This window comes from Ursus americanus, chromosome 29 (assembly GCF_024610735.1).
Source record: "Ursus americanus isolate L20-20 chromosome 29, mUrsAme1.1.p, whole genome shotgun sequence".
Lineage (NCBI taxonomy): Eukaryota > Metazoa > Chordata > Mammalia > Carnivora > Ursidae > Ursus > Ursus americanus.
In genome coordinates, this window is record NC_142155.1 from 18,121,152 (window position 1) to 18,129,601 (window position 8,450).

Sequence of the window (8,450 nt, forward strand, 5' to 3'; positions counted from 1 at the left end):
TCTTTTCTTTCTTTTCTTTTCTTTTCTTTTTCTTTCTTTTCTTTTCTTTTCTTTCTTTTCTTTTCTTTTCTTTTCTTTTCAACAGGTAATTTCTTTGTACACCTTGTGTACAAATATTATTAATTTTAAATATTAGTGGTCCTGTTCCACAGACTTTTTCTGGGTCTTTGATTTTTACTTCTATTTCTAATAGTGATGCTTGCAGCATTACCTCCCAGCATCTGGCTTGGCTTTTAAGAAGGATTATGTAGAATTTTTCCTTCCTGATTACCCTTCTTCTCAGTATCAAAGCCTAAAGATGCAATCAAAGCAGAACAGCAACAGCCTTTATTTCTCGGCGAGGACGTTTGTACTTCTGAAGACAGCACACTGGTGCATACCAAGTCCCAGCTCCTCTGCTCGGATCAGGAACGTTCCTTCTGGACACTTTCTCTCATGCACATTCAACAAAATCATCAGAAAGTAATATTTAGGGCAAACCAGACATTCTGTAATAACCTTGTAAAGAGGATGAATATAACACAGTATACAGCCCTATTTAAGGATTTTTTTGAATTTTGTTAATAAAAAGTGTGGCTGATCCTTATGGACTGAATTGTGTCCCCCACCCCCATTGCCCCCAAATTCATGTGTTGAATTCCTAACCTCCGATGTGACTGTATTTGGAGATGGGGACTTAAAAAAGATCAGTAAGGTTAGTGAGGTTGTAAGTGTGGGGCCCTAATCCTGGTCTTTTATAAGGAGAGGGAGAGACACCAGGGATGCTTAGGCACGGAGAAGCCATTTGAGGACACAGGGAGAGGATGGTGGCGCTCTGCAAGCCAAGGCAGGAGGTCTCAGAAAAATCAAACCTGCTGACACCTTGATCTCGGGCTCCCAGACTCCAGAACTGTGAGAAAATGTATTCTGCTTGGTGAAGGCACTCAAGCTGTGGTCTTTTCTTATGGCATCCCCAGCCAACTAATACATGAATTGTGTTTCCATTTTTGCTGTGAGTTCTAAAAAACCCAGAACCAAACGCAAAGTTCACGGAAACCATACTGTTATTTCTCACGGTTCACATGTTTTTAGTCTTTCTTTTTGTGACACAGACTTTTTCTATTTAAATTTTATTAGCTTATTATTTGTTTTCATTGTTTCCCACCTCAAAGTCTTTGCAGGGTACAAAGAAATAAATAACAATTTAAATGAATTCTTGGTGTTTATAGGTTCTTCTGTTTCACAGGCTTACCTTCTCAGTATCCTGTGCTCGTCCCTTTTCATTTTCCAGACCCTTTAATGTGGGAGTGCTGCAGGGCTCAGACTTAACTTTGTCCTGCGTAAACTGGCTCCCAGCAGGATCTCGGTCAGTCTCATGCCTTTAAACACCAGCTATATATACATTTAGCCTAAACTTTCCCCCTGAACCCCTTACACAAATATCCAACTGTCTATTCAATATCTTCACTTGGACATCTAATAGGCATCTCATATTTAATTTGTCCAAAGCCAAGCCAAGCTCCAAATTCTTCCCACCCCTTCCTGTGGTGTTGATAAACCATCTTGGTCTTCTCCATCTCAGCAAATACCAACTCCATCCTTCCAGTTGCCTAGCCCTAAAACCTTGGAGTCACCCTTGACTTTCCTTTCATCTCCAATTTCCCATCTTACAGCAAGTCCTGTTGGCTTTTCCATCAACATATTACCTAAACGTTGACCATTTTTAACGCCTCCTTTACTACCAAAGTAAAAGCCACCATCAGCTTACCTTCCAATGATTTTTCTGCTTCTGCGTTTCCCTCTGGTGGTCTCCCAGAAGCTAGAGCATCCTATTAAAATGTAAGTCCAATCGGGTTACTTCTCTGCTCAAAAACTTCCAGCGGTTTTCCATCTCTTCCAGATTAAAAGGCAGTCGTGCCGAAAGGGCTGGTTTTACTTATCTTTCTGACATCAGGCTTTTTCCCGACTCCCCTGGTTACAGCCCGCCGGCCTGCACCTGCTGCTGCTTCTGCCTAGAGCACTCATCTGCAGGATATCTGCAAGGCTCGCTCTCACCTCCAAGTCTCTTTATCACTTTATTAATCAAATATCACTTTATTAGAGAAGTTTACTCTGTAGTGTGCTGGTAAATGTTTAATAACTGGCTCTCTGAGGAAAAAGAGGTGCTTATATTCACATTATCACAGAATTTTAAGTTTCATCTGCATTGTTGACATTTTATTCATCATTTTCTGAAGTTTAAGGTGACTGTCAACAAACAATAAACCAAGCCCTGATTGCCTGGTGTAAATATTCCCAGCATGGCCAATCCAGGCTCCTACAACGCTGTTATTTAAGGTGGAGTTGGGCATAGGTGAGCAGTGGAAGCACTCCCCTACATAGCATTTCCACCGTACAGACGCCATAGACAGGAATGACCTCAAAAGCGTGGATAGTCGTAAAATGTAGCAAAATAGTTAGGAAGTGATTCGTTTTAAATACTTTACCTTTATTTTTATAAAATTCATTTAATCTTAAGTTGATAGAATTTAATTTTTAGTGATGACTGTTTTTCAACTGGCTTACAGAATTCCTGGAAACGTAGTTGCTTTTATGAGCTGGTGAGAGCAGGGTCTGGTACCACATTGGCTATTTTGCTTATCGTCCTATTTCAAACGGCTGTCGCCTTCCAGTCACTCTTTATCCCCCTTACCCTGCTCTATTTTTTCTCCATTTGCATTGAAGACACACACACACACACACACACACACACACACACACACACACACACACACCCCGTTTTTCCCTGTCATTGGAATTTAGGTGAAGTAAAGCTAGGTAATTTGCTTATTTTGTTCACCTCTGTATCCCTGCTGCTTAGAACATGTCTTGCACATCCTTTAGGTGCTTCTTTTTTTAAAGAATGGATGAGCTTATTCCATTTTGTTCAAAATGGATATGAGCTTGTTATGGAAGAAGCAAACAGCTGGGGATCAGAGCAGCACTCTACGCAGTCGCTGCCTGCAACGGTTACGCACCGCTCGTCTGGTTCTCACAGCTTCCGTAGGGGGAGGTGCTATTATCGTCACCACTTTATAGATGAGTCAGCCGGGCACAGCTTTGCCCCATGACAGATAGCAGATAAAAAAACACAGCCAGGAGTCTTGCTCTGACATTTTGGTTCCAGAAACAACACTATAAAAAAAGTGTTTTTTTGATTGTTGAAAATTTTAAAAATGTACAGAAGTTGATGGACTAGAATGACGAACCCCCAGTGTCCATCCTCCAACTATAACATTTATCAAGTGCTGGCCAATTTCTTTTCATCTATGCTCCTTTCCCGGCTAGATTATTTTGAAGGAAATCAAACCATCATCTTTCTAATATTTCAATGTTTGTCTCTAAAGGATAAATACTAAACCACATTCTGGTTGGAAATTTGGTACTATCCATTTTTGGCCTAGTGTTTGTGGGTATTACTTAATGTTTTCTGAAATAAGGTTTCCTTATCTGCAAAAGGGATACTCAGATTTTTTTTGAATATTAATTAAAACAGTATATTCAAAACACTTTGTTGAACTGCACAAGATTATATAAAGATTGGGTTTTCAACTCATATGTCATTACCTGCACTGTACTATTGACATAGTTAAAGGCTCTACATCAAAGCCTAGCGTGGCTGAATACAGACAAGCATGACCTGCTTTTTCCCAGCAACGTGGTTTCCCCAATAACATCATGCCTCATAAATACGCCGGAGCTCTTATAGCGAGTCAGCGGTTACATGGAACCTGTAAGTCCCTGCAAAACTGTAAAGCCTTAAGAGAAAACAATAAAGCATTACTTTTGTATTGTGGTAAAGAGGAGCTGTTGAGCATCATAAATATTTACAGGAATCTATCACAACTTGCATCCCAAATAGGAGTATGAGTGTTTCTCGATGTATGTAACGTTGTCCAAGGGGGAGGGAGGGAATAAGGCGAGAGGACAAGATCCCCATGGCACGCCTTCATGGAGCCTCAATTGTGCTCTGTCACAAATAATATAAAGCGTCCTTCTACATAATAGTAGCAATCATATCAACATACACTTACGTAGTTCTTAATATGTGCAAGACACTGTTCTGAATGCTTAACTTGTATTAACTCATTTAATCATCACAACTCTAGGAGGTAGGTGCAATTATTATCTCCACCTGGAAGATGGGTAAACGGAGGCACAAAGAGGTTAAGAAATTTGCCAACATCACACAGCTAGTAGTGGGGAAGCCATGATTTCAACCTAGGTGTCTGGTTTCAGAGTCTGTGCTTCTGCTCCCATGCTACCTGTCCTATCAAAAGAAAAAGGAGTGCTCGCTTCGGCAGCACATACACTAAAATTGGAACGATACAGAGAAGATTAGCATGGCCTCCGCACAAGAATGACTCTCAAATTCATGAAGCATGTCATATTTTTCTGGATTGATGCCAGGTTCAGGGTATTTGTGGTGGTAACGTCCTGTGGTTTAAAAAAGCAATTATTAGACTTAAGTCAGAAGATTTGGGTGAGAGGTCCTATGCTGTGGTTTCCTATATAAATAGGTTTGGGTAAATTAAAAAAAAAAAAAAAAAGGAAAAGAAAAAAAAAGAAAAAGAAAAAGGAACCAATATAGCAATGGCTTCCAAACATCTAGGTATTCAAATACTTCCTTTATAGTTCTTAATTGTAAAAAAATATCCATGAACTCAACAGACTGTTCAGTAGTTCATGTTTTGTTCTAAGACACACTCGAAAATAAATTCATATTTACTAAAATAAAAAGAGACACAGGTGACCCTTGAATGAGGCGAGGGTTAGGGGCACCAGCCTCTACGCCGTTGAAAATCTGTATATTATTTTTGACTTCTCCAAAAGTAACTACTAATATCCTGCTGTTGACAGGAAGCCTTTACAATAACATAACCAGTAAGTTAACACATATTTTGTATGGTCTATGTATGATATACTGTATTCTTACAAGAAGATAAGCTGGAGAAAATAAAATGTTATTGAGAAAGTCATGAGGAGGAGAAAATATATTTTTAGTACTATAAAAAAATCTGCATATAAGTGGGCCCATGCAGTTCCGCCCTGTGTGTTCAAGGGTCAACTGTGTATTTATCTGTACTTCATTCCAGATGATCTCGTCTGTCATGATCTTGGACACATTGGATTATGGAGTAGACTGTGCAGCAAAATTGAAACAAATTGATAATCAAGATGTCAAAAGTTGAACTCATGGCAAGTATGCTGTGTAGAGTTAGGCCTTCCTGACACACTGTGCTGCTGTCAGAGACATGCAGGTGAGAAGTGTGAAATCAGCTGCTTAGGGACTGAGGCTTAGAAAACAAAACAAAATCTAGGGATACATATCTATAAACAGTGGGGATTAGTCATAGGGTTTCTCAGGAGTTCTTATTATTTCCTGACACTAGGGATACACCCTGAATAACAATCCTTGTTCTCAAGTACCTCAAGGCCTACTGGGCACGACACATCTGTAGATATTTTAAAGCAATGTGATATGAAGTATGAGAGAAGTTTGCAAAAGAGAGTAAATTTACAGGGTAAGAAGTGTTCGTGTTCTGTCTGGGAGAATTGGACGGGGCTTATTTATGACTTCTAGAAAAAATCTGGCTGAGAGAAAAAGACTTCAAAGCTTGCAGAAGAGGGAGGGAGAAGAAGGAAGGGAGAAGCCTACCAGTGCCAGGCCCTTTTCAGTCCTGGGAAACACTTGTTAGCCAATTGCACGGAGAAGAAAAACTGACGCTCAGGGATCTATGCCGATATGTGCAGAACATGTGTTCATGCTTAGTCTCTGTATCTCCATAGCTCAAACTCCCTTGATTTTTACACACAAGAATTGGAGTTGGAGCTAGATTTGTGTTTGCGTCAGGATTTGATCATGTCTGGGCATGTCTTATGAAGAAGTGACATGAGGCCTCCAAGGTTCCCTGACATTGAAGCTGTATAGTATGGTGTTTAGGAAATAGCATATTTGGAATACAGATCACTAGAAAGTAGAGAAATCTGCATATTATACTTCAGGGTTCCGGGTCTGGAGACAAGATTTAATTCTGGGTTCTATCTCTTGTCAACTATGTGATGTGGGGTAATTACTTTAATTTCTTGATGCCTTTGATTTTCGTCTGGAGAACTAGTGGCACCACCTATTTTAGGGGGTGGTCATAAAGATTAAATTAGATCTACACATGCAGAACACATTCTGGCAACGAAGAGCTTCATGGAAAATAGCTTGTTATGTGGGAAGAGAAAGTTCACCATATTGGTGAGAATAGGTTTGGTTGGAGAATGGGCAGCCAGTGTTTTGGGGAAGGAATTATCCTCTAGTTTAGGCTCCTTGAATTCAGGTATAAATCTCAGGATAAGGGAGCACGGATGGAGAACAAGTGGAAATCAAAGGAGCAGAGATATCTAGAGTTCATGATGGCTATGGAAGTAGCTACGGAAGTTAAAGCTCTCTCGGGGTCCACTAGGCCCCCTCAATACCAGGCATTCAGTGTAGACTTCAGTGGGCTGTAGCAGTGTGCATGCTTTTGTGTGGGACAGTAGAGACCTCTTCAGTAAACATTCTGGTTACTGCGTTGGAAGTCAAGGGCAAGAGGAGACATCACTTCAGTAAGCTAGAACGGAAGAGTACAGCCAATAGAATATTCAGAAGAACACATTCTTAATTTTTTGGGTGGCTGGCTCAGTTTTCCACAGAGCATGCTAGGACAGAACCAGAAAAATCCTGATGCCTGATTACCATTGTGATTATTTTTTCCCCTTGGGCTGGCATGTTCTGGGAAACACAGTTTCCACTTAAGTAATAATGGAAGGGAAGGAACTAAGGAAATTTCTCCTAATAATAGAAATGGACAAGAAAGTGGCAAATCATATTCAGTATAGGCAAGGGTAATGGTCAGCATCCTGTAATGAATAATAGAACGTGTGATTTCAAGGTAAAGGATTCTGAGATGTCAATTCAAATTCAAGGGTAGATTTTCATTTAATCACTCAATGTGTTATTTTAATACAAGTGGAATACTGGGTATTATTAGGAAAGTTGTTGTCATGATAAAAGAAAGCATAGTTTTCTTTTACTCAAAAAACCATGGTGTGTTTTTAGGCAACATACTCAAGGAAGACAATAGAGCTAAAAATAAATAAAGGTCACTGGTAGAAGGTAGTAAAAATTAGGGAATGGAAAACTTCCAGGTAGAAGCAGATTTGAAAGACTGGAGTCCGGTGTGGAAAACGCCTAGAAGGAGATAGAATAAAAGTCTGTTGCACAATAAAGGGTGTGGTTGGGGAGAGTGTGGACTTGGTCATTAAATCCCTAAATTCCAGCATTATTAGGTAATCATTAGAACTTCAAAAAAGTTGATTTAGGACAATAAAGGGAAGATCTACTTTAAAAAATGCATAATGTACATATGGAATTCATCCTGAACAGGTTGAAAACTTAAATATCAAATTTACAATTTGGAAGAGCAAGATAATTTGTAACAAATTTCACTAAACGTTTAGGCAGCTTGGGTGTTTTTCAAAGTTTTCATTAACGCATGGGGACCAATTAATGTGGTCTCCACCTGTCCACAGACAGAACGGGGGTACTTGGTTAAAGGGTACTTTTTCCATCTTTTGAGAGAATTGAAGTGGTTTGACATCTTACGGTATCATAAGGCAGTGGCTGCGTTAAAAATATAAACCCTGATATCGGACTTCCATTTTAGGACAACTTAGCGAACGGTGCCTATAATTCATGAGAACATTGTTGATACTTTGAATTACAACCATTAACAATATTAACAACAAGAGATATTTTTTTAAGGTAAAAATCACCATCTTATATAAAGCAAAACACTCTATTCTTAGGCAAATCATAAGCCTCTTAGTCTGAGAGCAACTTGCTAAATAATTCTCAACGTGATATTTTAGTCTGAATAAACAGAGGGCTTCACATATCATTATTGCTCTAGTACGAACTTTATGTAATAGTAACAAAAAACCTGAGCCTAATTAGTCTCTTCCAGTAAAAGTATTTGAGAAATTTTCCATTGCCCAATACCTTCCCATAATGGAAAATACACTGCATGGGAGGTATGTGTAAATATTTGATTCGTGTTTTACTGATTTCAGTGTCACAACCTATCAATCATTAACACTTCAAAAAACATATACCTGGTTGGTTGTTTCCAAAGTACATTCTTTCGCTGAAGGATTTTTAGACTCTTAGGTCCCTGGTGAACACCTAGTCTAATTTTTTAATGTCACAGGTGGTGAAAATGAGACCAAGAATGTCTAAGTGACTTTCACCGAGTCCTCCACCCAACCTCAGCTGGCTCCTAGGGCCAAGATCTTCAGGCTCCCAACTCAGGTCTCTTCTTAAGATACTAAGGAGAATTACTGTTCACCTTTTGTTCTGAAAGCAGACGTATGGAAATTCAATGACATTGTCATAGTTGTAG

General features: G+C 39.3%; 1 non-coding gene across 1 annotated transcript; it reads left to right on the plus strand.

The window, feature by feature from the left end:
- Nucleotides 1-4,306: 4,306 nt before the first annotated feature.
- LOC123797727 (U6 spliceosomal RNA) lies at nucleotides 4,307-4,413 on the plus strand. Its single transcript, XR_006781045.1, has one exon. It is a non-coding gene; the product is annotated as a U6 spliceosomal RNA (small nuclear RNA).
- Nucleotides 4,414-8,450: the final 4,037 nt, after the last annotated feature.